Here is a 12,714-nt window from a genome sequence, read left to right as displayed (position 1 = left end):
CACTGAGCACACCACATACCCAGACAGAAATCAGCCTCACTAAGCCAAAGGTTGCAAAGGATGCTGCTCATTTTAGTTTTGCCTGCTCTAGTTTTGCCAGTATAGTAGGATATTGGCTGGGAAAATCAGTCTACTGATTCAGGTATTTTGTACATGACAAAACTTGAAAAATACATTAAAAACTCTGTATAATAAGAATTGTAGTCATTTATCAATCTATTCAAGATTTATGGAAATATATAAATATAATGTGTAAATTATATGTATATAAATTATATATTAAAATTCTACTATACAAAGGGATAAAGTGAAGAAGAAATTAATATGTTTCAAAAATATGGATGCAATAGTTTTTGAGATTTTGCTTTCTGAATGCACATATTTTCCCAGTGCTTTTTATTTTCTTAAATGTTCTGTGAAATTAAGTAAGGAATATACTGGATAACATTGTTGTGGGAAATGATGAATGAAAAGAAACAGGAGAGTATCACTGTTCCAGATAGAATAAAAGTTCTTAGCTACACTGAAAACAATGAACACAGGCCAACTTTGGCCTTCTGCATCACCTTAGAGAGGACCCTGGAACAGCAGTCTGTGGAAGAAACATCATAACAAAGGGCTAATCTGTGCTATCCCTAAAAGTAACAGATGCTTCTTCAGCAAGAATTTCTAACAACAGATGGAGAACAACATCCAAGGGTTTTTTCTGGAAATTTCTCTGCATCTAATTGACATTGTTCATATTTATTTCATAAATCAGCTCCTTTTAATATTCTATTTTCCATAAAATAGTTGATATGGCAAGAAAAAACATATTTTGGTGACCAATATACATTTCTTATTTCAAAAAGTATTTTAAGTATTTTCAATCCCATAACTTTCAATTTTTATTCTAACATTTGAACCAAAGTTTTATAGTTGTATTTAGTGAACTCTCACAGGAATAGAAATAGAGTGGTTTCTGATTACCAGCTCTTCAATATTTTGTATATCATGGCACACACAAACTAATTAATAAACTTCTATTGCTCACCAAAAAATATACTATATTTTTTGCTGATCTGACAAAAGTATAGGTATAATTTTGATTCATTCACACTGAACAGCTATTGTTGTGTTGTCTGTTGTCAATGTTTTAAAAATAACTTAAGGGGAAAGAGGTCAGTGTTCCTGACTAAATAGTCAGGTATTACTTGTTTTAAAAATTCTTGTGGCACACCAGTGTGCTGCAACACTGGTTGAAAATCAGTGTGCTGAATTTCTGGTTGAAATTGCTGCTTTACTCTAAAGAACTGGTGCTAACAGCAATTGCTAGAGGTGAGCGCATATCTAATCTATATAGATTGTGCGTCCTCCATTATTCACAGCCATTTGGCCTCGTGTTGTGGGAGGTCTACTTCTTGCTTCAGAGACCAGATGATTTAATCTCTTGCTTAAACGGGAGTCTTTCTCAATGGACTTTTATGAGTATCTTTGTGGACCTCCATTATATTTTGTTAATGTTAGCTTTAATTCTGGTGTGCTATGAAATTTGAAGTCTAGCTTGAGAGATGTGTGTCTGATATTGCTGCCTGGGCTTGGGGTTCTAATTATAAGATGGGAAAGAGTTATAAAGCACACTACACAGGTACAAAAATTTACTGCCTGCAGTCATAACTGCAAATGGATCATTTATTGAACAGAAATATGATGGACAGACATTGTTTGTATAACAAATAGCATTTCTGTTTCTTCTCTGCCCCAAACAGTAGCTCAGTATATAACTGCTTAGTCATTTCATACTCAGTATTATATATTACATCATATTAACACCTCCTCCTAGTTTCATCTAAAGACAGTGACAATTACAATAATATTCCATCTTGCCTGAGACTGGTCTCCAAGCTTCACTGAATGGCAGGCCTGGTGTGGTCACTTCATGAGGGAGCAGTTAGCTCTTAACTGAAAAATCAGTCTTTGAAGCGATTTTTAACTCTGCCATAAAAAAATGCTTTCCTTCCAGCCAAAACTCATATTTCTATCAAGTTTTATGACAAATACGCATGACCAAAGGTGAGGGTGTGCTTGTGAGCATACATACATTTGCACATGTGCATGTGTACACATACCCATCCCCCAACATTCCTAGAAGCCTTTATACTCTTATGATAAAAAAACATGAATTTTTATAGTGTTTTAAGACAATTTAAAGCACGTGGAGGCGATGCCACAAAACTTTAAGAACTTCTCCTTGTCACTGACTTAAATTAGCATAGTTGGCACCTGTATTTGGGATGGCATGTGATTGATCATTTTTTTAAGTGTGAGCTGTTGCATTCAGTCTTTCATACTTAAGCTTGTGTATGTATGGCAATTATGTGGCAACCAATTCTAATTCCATTAAAGGCAAAAAATTAAAAACCCAATTCCCCAATCTTGCCAAAACGTCTAGTTCCTTGTGTTCAGCCATACATGATGGGGTATTTTCCTGGTCCCACTGACAGGTAAGCTGGCAGGGACCTATTTGGCCCTGTTGCTATAATATTTAGAGTAATAAAAAGAAAATATGTTCATTTTGTGAAGAGGCTGGGGCCACCTACACTTGCCAGAGGCCTCTAAATTGGCTTCAGAGTTGCTGGGCCTCAGTTAGGACTTGATACATCCTGCAAAGAGCCAAAGTTTAGATTGAAATCCTTAGTAGAGAGATCCCACAAGCCAAACTCCTAGAGCAGAGTTCAGGAAACTTCAGTGGCAAATGGAGAGGGAAAGGCAGCTTTCCATAACATAGATGAGCAAAGAACTGAAAGGAAGTTAACAGCTCCTGGACAGTGACTTAAGTCTCTGAGGAACAGTGAGCTACATTCTCTGAGGGTATACATGACTCCCTTAAGGTGGGGAGTTTGGTCAACTAACCTACTTCATTCAGATCAGGCACTTGATACCACCTAGCAAGAAACAATAAAATTAATATTGCATTGAATCACTAAGATAATCCACTAAGAGAATGTAATTAATGCCAATAATTTTTGACATCATGTACTGAAGTGTTCAGTTTCACCATTATGAAATGGTATATTCCACACCCCTCCCATATCTCTCCCTTTTTGTTTTGTTTTTTGGTTTTTTGTTTGTTTGTTTGTTTGTTTGTTTGTCTGGCTTAATTGTCACTCCAAATTGAAGGTAAGAAGCCCAAGGTCAGGACAGATCTCTAGCCTGCTGTAGCTAGTGCCCCCACCTTACTCAATAGATTTGTCTTAGAATATAACTTTTATCCCCAACCTAGAAACAATGAGCAAATTCTTACACTCTATTTTGTTATTTTATGGTCACTACTGCTGGGATAGAGAGGCAGCACATTATAAAACTAATGGATTTCAAATAATATTAAAGTTATCAAAAGACTTTATTAAACCTCAGGAGTTGACAGAGAATTATAGCAGTTATCCAGAGCCCTTGGCTAAAAGGAAGAAGAGATTAAAACCAAATTAGAAAATAACTATCTATAGCATGTAAAATACATATTTGTATCTGTAGCACTAAGCATTTTTATCCCTTCCAAGGATTCTGCAGGGGGGAAAAAAGGATCTAATTCTAATTTGGGAGTTAGTACTAGCTCAACTTAAGACAAGTCACTAATTATTACCACCTTCTCCAGCACCTCCGTTTAGGAGATGAAAAAGTACAATGCTACTAGGCCCTGATTTACTACATAGATATGTCACCCTATGCCATCTCACAATAAGGTACACAGTTTTGTTTTCATGTCCTTGTGATATGGGTGGAATTCCGTAGTGCCTAGGAAGGTCAGATTTACAAAGGAAACCACGTCTCTATTTTAGTCTTTTTACCATCTTGATTGGAAGGTATATGTTGTCCCACATAAATGAAGGTGCCCTTTGCAGGTGGCATATATAGTAACCAAGGCCTCCCTCACTTCCAATACAACAAAATCAAAATAGAATGAAATAAAAGTATATCCATAGAAATAACATTTATTATCCAATTTTCTTAGACCCAATGCCAGACAAACAGGGTATAACTAAGATAGCTACAGATAGAATGTTAAGCTGAATGGAGATGCTCAACATAAAGTCTAGAAATGGGATTCCAAAGGGCCAGAATTTAGCAGTGTTGACCTAGGAAAGGGGTTCATGGGATCTTATTTTGTCATGGGCAGAAACAGCAGGTGTCATCTGGTGAGTAGTGCTCATAGGAATAATTTTAATCTTATCAGGTGCCTGATACAAACAAGCAGATACTCTTTCTCAAGGTCTCTAACATTTCAAATTTATGTCTCAATATGTGCATATTTGTTTATAAATCATATTTACTTACTACTGTTTTTATCTAATGAGGCACAATATATTCTTAGAGCCAGATCATCCTTAACAATAAGTCATAAATTTCTATCTAAAAAGTTTTCTTGGTAATTATATTTTTGGCCAATTTATTATAAGATTAAAATATGCAGTCATGTGTTTAACTTCAATATAACAGAAGACCTTGTAAAAAAAGTAATTGTTCCATGCGTTTCTCATGATTTTCACTTGGGCTTGCATTACTAGAAATGTATTTGAATTACAGTTTCTTTACAGGAATTTCTTCTAAGATATTTGCATATTTCATTTAAACTTGATAATATAAGAAAACAAAATGCAATAAAATAGAATTATAAATGAAAGTTTCAATTATTGCAAATGACCGAGGTCATGCCTGTTTTCCTTCTGACCTCACACTCACATTTGGAGAAGGTGACTTGAGTCTCTGATATATCCCTGAGGCTGCATATTATAAGTTAGTAAAGCTTCACTTCTTATTTTCACATTAAAATAGAATTCTATGCTGCAGAAAGGAAGAAGGAACTCCTACCCTTTGCAACATCATGGATGGAACTGGAAAGCATTATGCTGAGTGAAATAAGCCAGGCGGTGAAAGACAAATGCCATATGATATCACCGTTAACAGGAATCTAAAAAAAACAAACAAGCAAGCAAAATATGACCAATGACACTCAAATACAGAACAGGCTGACAGGGTCCAGAGAGGAGAGGGGAGAGAATCATAGGGGAAACGGGGATGGACTCGCAAAGGACACATGGACAATAACTAAGGTGGAGGGTGGAAATGGGAGGGAGGTGGGGAGCACTGGGGGAGCAGGGCTGGGAATATAAGACAGAAAACTGTACTTGAACAAGAATTAAATAAAAATTAAAATTAAAAAATAGAAACAATAAAAATGAAAATAAAAGAAATTTTCATTCTTCTTTCCAGCATTCAATGATAAGTATTGCATACATATTAAGGGGCACATCATTTTAATAACAAACAAGTCTTTATCTCTCTTTTTTAATAGTTATAAAATTTTTTTTCTGTTTTAAAATTTTTATTGGATTTTTTATTACCATTTAACCTCCTTACAACCCCTCCCCCTGCAGTCACCACACTGTTGTCCATGTCCAAGTCCCTTTTTCATTTTGCTCAATCATTTCACCCCTTACCATCCCTCCATAGCTGTCATCCTGCTCTCTATCTATGAGTTTGTCTCTGTTTTGCCTGTTAGTTAATTTGTTCATTATATTCTATATATGAGTGAAATCATATGGTATTTTTCCTTCTCTGACTGGCTTATTTCACTTACACAATGTTCTTTAAGTCCATCCATGCTGCTGCAAAGGGTAAAATTTTCTTCTGTTTATGGCCAAGTAGTATTCCATTGTGTAAATGTCCCATACCTGTTTTATCCACTCATATATTGATGAATACTTGGGCTTGTTTCCATGTCTTGGCAGTTGTAAATAACAATGCAATGAACATAGTGGTCTTATGTCCTTTTGAATTAGTGTCTTGGTTTTCTTCAGATATATTGCCAGAAGTGGGATTGCTGGGTCAAAAGACAGTTCCATTTTTTTAAATTTAATTGTTGTTCAAGTACAGTTTTCTGTCTTTTACTCCCATCCCAGTCCACCCCTTCCCCAGTGCTCCCCACCTCCCTCCCATGTCCACCCTCCCTTAGTTGTTGTCCATGTGTCCTTTATACTAGTTCCTGTGAATCCTTCCCCTCTTCCCCTGAAATTCCCTGGCTGGTGTAGCTCAGTGGATTGAGCACAGGCCTGTGACCCAAAAGGCAGTTCTATTTTTAATTATTTGAGGCATCTCTATATTGCTTTCCACAGAGGTTGCACCAGTCTACATTACCACAAATAGTACAAAAGTGTTTCTTTTTCTCCACATCCTCGCCAGCACTTGTTTATTGATTTATTGATGATAGTTACTCTGCAAGTGTGAGGTGATATCTCATTGTAGTTCTAATTTGTATTTCTCTGATTATTTGTGACACAGAACATCTTTTCATGTCTATTGGTCATCTGCATACCTTCTTTGGAGAAGTGTCTATTCAGGTCCTTTGCCCATTTTTAAATTGAATTGTTTTTATGGTGTTAAGTTTTGTAGGTTCTTTATAAATATTGGGTAGTAACCCCTTCTTAGATGTGTTGGTAAATATGTTATCCCATTCTGTGGGTTGTCTTTCATTCATCATAAATAATAGATCCTCTATAGTAAATAAATAGATCCACTTGAAAAAGAACATGCTGATAAGATACTGAAAAATATCTGGACAAAGTAATAAGCTTCATGTTATCAAATAACAGATTATGCCCAGGTACAGAGGCAAAGGCAAATTTCCATACATAAAAAGCAGTTATGGATCCAGGGGCATGGTATGAAGTTCAAGGGTATACTGCTTGCCCAAACGGAAAATAGTGTCCCTGAAGCCCATCAGGTCATCACACTTTATTTTTTACATGCCATATGACAGGATCTTCCATCCATTAGCTATAAAATGGAGACTGCAAAAAGACCACACAAGTAAGTATACTTGGTAAATCATGATTAATTGTCTCTACTTAATGCTTCATGAGCATTTTTAGAGACTGCTACTAAGATGGAAAACTCATGCTTCAGTCCAATCATTCTTTCCTGAATTAGCCCACATTTCATTTAGCTCATGTGAAGTAAGAGCCATGGGACCTCATCCCCCTGTATAACATCCCAAACCATCGGAAAGGGAAAAGTTGGTCTTAGCCCTGAAGACTTTCTTTTCTCCCATAAAATGATTTCCCACTCCTCTATACTTTCATAGTATCAATACTTTGTATACATTATAGCTTTTATTACTTTTTTGTGAGTTTCTTTCTTGTCATTCAAAGCTAAACTCCTTGAAAGTAAAGATCATGCTACCTCAAAGAGCAGGCACTTAGTGGAAGCATGTACAAATGCAGTATATTGACCCTCATGTTTTGGCAGCCCTAGACACTTTTCTACTACTTTTTTCAGGCAGTAGCTTAAACAGCTAATATTTTTATAAATACTGTAAAAGATAGAATTGCCAAATGTGATAAATTATCCAAGAGTCTATATAAACTTAATTCAAATCTGTGTAGATTTGAATTAGAACTTAAATTTCATTCATATTTGCCAAAAAACAATTTTATAACTTCAAAGGAAAACTTCTTCAAAACCTGCTTTTAAAACTCACCCCCAAATACTTTGGCATTAAGATGGACCTTGCAAAACAACTATTCTGATGAGTGAAGAATCAGCTAATCAGAACTGCCTAATAGCCTGTGGAATAGCAGGGTCTTACAATCAAAGAAGAAAATATTTGAAGTTCATCATATGTGACAAAAACTTAGTTTGAGAAGTTCCAGCAAAGTAGAATGTCCTCCAGTCTTCACCGTCCTATTTTTGAGCATTCCTGTAATTCTTCTACTACATACACAGTTTGGTGTTAGAAATGATAGCGGCACTCAACACCACTAAAGGCCATGGCCATTAGAGGTGGAACAATCTTGTTGACTAAGGCAATAAGTCCCGGTTGGGCATCTGAAGCCCAAAAAGTCAGTGCCTGACTCCACAGCTGACTTATTATGTGACCTTGAGCAAACTTCACTGGTGTTTTCTTCTCTGTCTTCACTGTTCAAAGGAGGGAAATAATTGCTGCTTCCAGCCAGGAGATGAGTAGGAAAATATTGGTAAGATTCTCAGAAATCTCTGCTAGAAAATTGTGGTTAAAAGATAATATCATACCATCAGATTTTCCAAAGGAATTTATGTAAGCAGGGGAAAAACTGCATTTCAAGAAATAGTATCAAAGATAATTAATCTATAACATATTCTAAGTGGGAAACATAATTTCTTTCTATTTAATGTTAATTGTGTAAAGTGACTTTATAAATAGGTCTCACAGTATCAGTGAAATATGAATCTTTTTTGAAAGGATACATTGAGACATGCATTAAGAAGCAACTCAATGAGGTTGTAACTTTTCTGGGCATGGATCTGGACTTAGGTACATTGAAGAAAATAATAGCTTCCATTTTCACCAAAAGAGAGTGTAATATACTCTCATTTGTTGTGAGATTATTAAAATCAAGAAGCCAATGGGCATCATTATGCATTATATGACTGCTTTCAGCATATAGCTGTTGATCTGGTGTGAATTATTGGTAATCAGTTCCAAGGCTCCTGCACCCACTGTGTAATGTCCTAGAGCCAACTCTTTGAGATACCAGATATAAATTTACTGTTTTATGGAGTCAGTATGTGTTACATCTTGGCTTTTCTTCTCATATTGTTTTGGTTTTCTGTACAAGTATGCTTATTTGGGGGTAAAATCAAGATGTCCCACCTTCTGGATGGCCTTGTCTGGTATGTTAGTCCCTCAGAGCCATGATGAAGTGGGGAAGAATCTGATTTCAAATTGGTATTTGTTTGTTATTTTTGGATCTCTCAAGTAAATTACTAGAAAATGGATTTCCTTTAGTGACCTTCTGTACCTACCAATTCTTTGTGTTTCTACAACATGATTTTACTTCTCTCGTGTTTAGGGTTTTTACATATGGGTCATTGGAAATTAATAGTTTATTGAAATCATTTTGCCTAATTAGAGGAAGTTTTTGAAGCTCATATAATAAAACTTCATTTCCTGTCTCAGACTTACAGATAAAGAGTTCCATTTCTTGCTGATGTAGCTATGTAGATATATTCACTTGTCATGAAGACTTAAATTACCTTATCTTATTAAAGGAAGGAGCTAGTTTTTACTTGGATCTGATCTTTAGCATAGCTGTTCATATGCAGTGTCTATTTCTAAATTACCTCTAGTTAATAACCAAGTCAAGCAACTATACTTTACTTATAATTCAAACATCCAGTTTTATCGTATCATAGCTTCATAATTTTGGTTGTCTTGAGCTCCAACCTGCCTATAGAGAAATGTACCCTTGCCCATCATTGTTTAATTTTACACATGGTTAGGGCCCTCCTATTTCTCTGTTCTATCCCTGCAGCAATCCTTGGGAAACCCTCACTGTAGGGAGGTCCACTCTCTTTAAGATGTAGCCCTGGACAGGAGCCCTGCCCTCTCCTTGGACATTTAGTTGCAAGTTGGTAAGATATCCTTCCTTAAACACTCATTAGCCCTCGGAGATCAAACTCCAACTTCAACACTATTTCAACAAAACCTTGGGTATTAGAGAAGGAAAGAACAACCTGGACTGGAAGTAGTGTGTTTCAGAGTCCATGAGTACTGCTGTTACGTCTTCAAGGCCAGTCTTTTGGCCTTTTCCAGTCAAGATCCCAATTCATGCCCACCTCCTGTTCTCACCATCACCTGTGGTCCTCAGGATTCAGGATTAGCTGCCCTTAAGCCCTGAAGGGAGAATGCCTTTCCTCAGAGAATTGTCTCCTCTTTTCTCATTTTTCTAGGATGATAAGCCAGGTAGACTGACAGTGTCAATATTCCTTTCCTCCAGAGAAAATACTCTAGTAGAAAAAGTACATCAGAAATTATAACTAAGCCTTATTACATGGAGGTTATTGTGACAGAAATAACCCTGTGTGAGATATATCAAGTACCTGGTAGAGTTGTTTTTCTAAAGACACTGCTCTTTCCTTCATCCTTGACTCTCAGCTCTGGAGTTCTGGAAAACAACAGCTGCATACACAGTATCCTTAGAGTAGGGCAGGCTTAGAACTACTAGAGCATGCACCCCATATCCCTACCGACACCCACACAACTATGTCTTCCAAACAGAAGTTGGGCTTACTCTTCCCCCAAGATTTATGTTATCAAATAGTACACTTAACATCTGTCTCAAACATCTGTATTCGGGTTACTATTAACCTCACATTTCCTTCTAGAACAATGAGTGAATATTTAACTTACATTTTTGTAAACAAATGGAAGACGCAAGTTGCTTTCCCAGACTAAATAAAACAATTTTCCTGTGAGATAAATTCATGTCACTACAATTAGACATTGGAAATTGCTTGTAGCTTTAAATGTTTATCTTCTTTTCCCAGTGACTAAAAATAAGTATCTAACAATATCTTAGGTCTAGTGCTAGCTAGGGTTTTCCATAGCACATTTGTGGAATTATGAGAACCATGGTTATTTGGAATCTTTGCTGAGTTTATATCATACACAGCAATGTTGGTTTTTTGGTTGTTTTTTTTCCACCTTTTAGACACTTCATTTTTTAATTATTTTTCAAGTACAATTGTCTCCATTTTCCGCCCACCACTACCCCCCACCCACCTATTCCCATCTCTCACACTTGATCCTACCCCCTTTTGGCTTTGTCCATGTATCCTTTATACATGCTTTTTGATGACCCTTCCCCTTTTTGTCCCAATATCCCCCACTCCCCTCCACTCTGGTTACTGTCAGTTTGTTCTTTATTTCAATGTCTCTGGTTATAATATGCTTGCTTGCTTGCTTTGTTGATTAGGTTCCACTTATAAGTGAGATCAAATGGTATTTTTCTTTCACCCCTTGGCTTATTTCATTTAGCATAATGCTCTCCAGATCCATCTATGCTGTCATGAAGGATAGAAGCTCCTTCTTTCTTTCTGCTATGTAATATTTCATTGTGCAAGTGTACTATGTCTGGACAGCTACATGTAAAAAAATGAAACTTGATCACCAACTTACACCATACACAAAAATATACTCAAGATGGGTAAACGAGTTAAATATAAGTTGTGACACCTTAAAGACCTAGAAGAGAACATAGGAAGGAAATCTCAGATATTCCATGCAGCAATATTTTCACCAATATGTACCCTAGAGTGAGAGACATAAAGGAAAGATTAACAAATGAGACTTCATCAAAATAAAATACTTCTGCATGGCTAAAGAAAACATCAGCAAAATTAAAAGAGAACCGATCATATGGGAAAATATATTTGCCAAAGTTACTTCATGTATGGGTTTGATCTCCGAAATATATAAAGAACTTACACAACTCCACTCCAGGAAGACAAACAATCCAGTTAAAAAATGGGCAAAGACCCTGAAGAGACACTTCTCCAAAAAGGTCATACAGAGGGCACAGAGACATATGAAAGGACATTCAGCAGCACTAGTCATCAGAGAGATGCAAACTGTAACCACAATGAGATACCACCTCACACAGGTCAGAATGGCTATCATGAAAATATAACAACCAACAAACAAGTGCCAGGGAGGTTGTGGAGAAAAGGGAACCCTAGCATCCTGTTGATGGGAATGCAGACTGGTACAACCACTGTGGAAAACTCTTTAGAATTTCCTACTAAACCAAAAAAGGAATTGCCTTTTGACCTGGCAATTCCACTGCTGCAATTATACTGTAAGAATCCTGAAACACCAATTGAAAACAACCTATGCACCCCAATGTTTATAGTAGCAAAATTTGCAATAGCCAAGGATTGGGAACAACCTAAGTGTTTATCAGTAAAAGAGTGCTGTGCTCAGTACTCAGTGCTCAGTCCAGATTCCCCAGGACAGCCCAAAAATCCAGAGCCTGGGCCCACCTTCCACTTTGCTTTGCCCCTAGAAGTCTATGTAATCTCTCAGGCTGAGGACAGTAGGCCTGGGGGGAGAGCACTGACCCCAAATCACATGTATAATTGCCAGTGAGCAAGCTATAGGGACAGGGGTGGGAAGACAAGTGAAGCCATAGACATAGTTTGATGTCACATATTTAGGCATGCAATGTATGGGCCTTCACTTATTCTCTTGTCTCAAGTAATGTTCAAGGTGTGCTCTTAAGTGTTATTATAATTATTTAATAATTAAATTCAGCTCAGTAAATTAATCAGTCAGTATCCACTGTGTGTAAGGCCCAGTGCTTGGTTTTATTGGCACATGGAAAAATGAATTGAGTCTGTCTCTGTCCTCAAAGCCTGTACTGCCTATCAGCTGAGGGCAGAGATGGGCACCACAAACTCACAACACACCAAAATGTAACATCAACTCAAAGATACATATAGGGAGATTCCTATGGAAACACCAGAGAGGCAGAGGCAGTATGATCTTGAAAAAATCCAAAAGCCTTCTTAGAAGAACTGAGATTTCAATAGCTTACCAATCTGAGTTTTCTTCAGCCAAAGGAGCCACTCTGGAAATGCCTGTTTCCTCTCCTTGGTTGACAAAATATAGTGCTGGTAGAAAGTGGCTTCTAAAACCCAGCCTTTCCTTGGACCTAACAATCTAGCTCAGACTCACTAGAGGAGTTTGGAAGAACTTGCCAAAGGTGGGAGTTCCCATTCTGTTGATTGCTGCATCTGTGCTGTGGTTCTCTGCTAGTGGAGAATGAAAGATTTTCTCCCCCACACTATCTGTGACATAAAACTTATCTCTCCAGAATAACTTTGCACGTGCAAGAGATATCTTGTATTTAAAAAGAA

The sequence above is a fragment of the Sturnira hondurensis genome, unplaced genomic scaffold, assembly GCF_014824575.4.
Source record: "Sturnira hondurensis isolate 20B ecotype Veracruz unplaced genomic scaffold, ASM1482457v3 Scaffold0006464, whole genome shotgun sequence".
Classification (NCBI taxonomy): Eukaryota; Metazoa; Chordata; class Mammalia; order Chiroptera; family Phyllostomidae; genus Sturnira; species Sturnira hondurensis.
Note: the sequence above shows the minus strand (reverse complement) of the source record.